Here is a 2,500-nt window from a genome sequence, read left to right on the forward strand (position 1 = left end):
GCTGAAATTTTGCACAGAGGTTGGCAAAAATCCAATCCACCTTCATTAATTTTCCCAGAATTTTTCGAGGTCGGGAAGTATTTGTTTTAATTTTCCTACCATTAGAAATCGAGTAAATCCGCAAAACTAGGAACCGGCCCGGAATGACCCCAAATTCAGTGGGCAGCCTCATAAAAATATGGCTGATTTTACTGGATTGGTTTCATGTGGAAAGCACGACGTTTTCTTGTAGGAATGCGGGAACCCCGGCAGCTCGCCTGCCGCGGCCAGCGACGTCGGGGACGCTGGCCTGCGCTGTCGAGCCCGCGAGGGCTGTCTCCGCGGCAGGCCCCCCCTGAACGGGGCACGACAGGCCACCGCGCTGGCTCGTCCAGCGTCGACAGTCCCTCGTCCAGGTTTCAGATCGCGCCAAGTCGAACCCATGACCTGCTCAAGCCATCGTGCGCTGCCGAATTCGCATCTGCGTGTAGGCTGCCATTCCACGCGGCAGCCCCTGTTTTCGTCAGCGTGCCCCCCTGACGAATTTTCCTGCCTGGCCCAGTCCAGCGTCCAGCCCCTGTTCGTCGAAAAATCTGCGCTGCCGATTTTCCACGCGGCAGCCCCTCTTTTCGTCAGCGTGCCCCCCTGACGAATTTTCCTGCCTGGCCCGGCCAGTCCAGCCCCTGTTCGTCGAAAAATCTGCGCTGCCGATTTTCCACGCGGCAGCCCCTCTTTTCGTCAGCGTGCCCCCCTGACGAATTTTCCTGCCTGGCCCGGCCGGTCCAGCATCCAGCCCCTGTTCGTCGAAAAATCTGCGCTGCCGATTTTCCACGCGGCAGCCCCTGTTTTCCTCAGCGTGCCCCCCTGACGAATGTTCGTCGAAAAATCTGCGCTGCCGATTTTCCACGCGGCAGCCCCTCTTTTCGTCAGCGTGCCCCCCTGACGAATGTTCGTCGAAAAATCTGCGCTGCCGATTTTCCACGCGGCAGCCCCTCTTTTCGTCAGCGTGCCCCCTGACGAATTTTCCTGCCTGGCCCAGTCCAGCGTCCAGCCCCTGTTCGTCGAAAAATCTGCGCTGCCGATTTTCCACGCGGCAGCCCCTCTTTTCGTCAGCGTGCCCCCCTGATGAATTTTCCTGCCTGGCCCGGCCGGTCCAGCCCCTGTTCGTCGAAAAATCTGCGCTGCCGATTTTCCACTCCGCAGCCCCTGTTTTCGTCAGCGTGCCCCCCTGACGAATTTTCCTGCCTGGCCCGGCCAGTCCAGCGCCCAGCCCCTGTTCGTCGAAAAATCTGCGCTGCCGATTTTCCCCGACGAACCTGCAGCTGCACAAATCCGCGCTGCCACTGCCCCATTGTCTGGACCAACAGTCTTTTCCATCAAGCCCTGGACTATAAATCGTCCAGACTCATCGCCAGCACCCGCTGCCGATTCTGCCGACTTTGCCGATTTCGTCGGCGCTGCCGATTCCAACACTGCCCGCCGTGCCTGAACCAGCGCTGTTTCGTCAGCGTGTCCCCTTGACGAATTTCCCTGCCTGGCCTGGACAGTCCATCTTCCAGCCCATGTTCATCGAAAAATCTGCGCTGCCGATTTCCCCGACGAACCTGCAGCTGCACAAATCTGTGCTGCCGATTTCCCCCCCTGTCGGCATGGCTGCCGCTGCCCCGATGTCCAGACCAACAGTCTTTTTTGTCGACTTTGCCGATTTTGTCCGCGCTGCCGATTCCAACACTACCCCCTGCATCCAAACCAGCATTGTTTCGTCAGCTCTTCCCCTGACGATTTTAGCCCTGTAACAAACAGTAGGCCTCCAATCCCGCCAACGGGAGCCAAGTTGATAGGGAAGAGAATTGAATGACGCGCCTGGTCCTCGCACCCCGCCACCCGAGGGGCCTTTTTCCCGGCAGCCTCTGAAAAACTCTAGCTTTCACGGTCCTCGCCGCCCCTCACCACCATGGCAGGCCTCTAATCCCACCCATCAGCAGTTGTAGCCGATAGGGCAGTGATTTGAATGACGCGTCGCGGGCCTCCGGGTCATCTCACCCGGCCATTAATTGGAGCGTTTTTGGCTGGCCGAGGATGGGGGGATGGATCTCTTCTTCCGAAAAAGCAAACAGTACATCGGGAGTTATGTTGACGGGGCATGGAATTGAATGACCCGTCGCGGGCCGCCGGGTCATCTCACCCGGCCATCCCGGGGAGCGTTTTTCCCGGCAGCATCGGGGAAACTCTTGCTTTCACTGCCCGCTGCCCAAGTCCCCACTCGAATCGGCCCCCCGCGCCAACAAGCCAACGCTGCCGAATCGGCAGACACTGCTGCCGAATCTGCCGACACTGCCCCGCGGGCTGCCACTGCCCCAGTGTCTAAACCAGCGGTCTTTCTCATCGAGCCTTGGACTATCCAGTCCGTCCTGACTCATCGCCAGCACCTGCTGCCGATTCTGCCGACTTTGCCGATTTTCTCGGCGCTGCCGATTCCAACACTGCGCCCACCGTGTCTGAACCAGCGCTGTTTCGTCAG

Source organism: Populus nigra, chromosome 2 (assembly GCF_951802175.1).
Source record: "Populus nigra chromosome 2, ddPopNigr1.1, whole genome shotgun sequence".
Taxonomy (NCBI): Eukaryota; Viridiplantae; Streptophyta; class Magnoliopsida; order Malpighiales; family Salicaceae; genus Populus; species Populus nigra.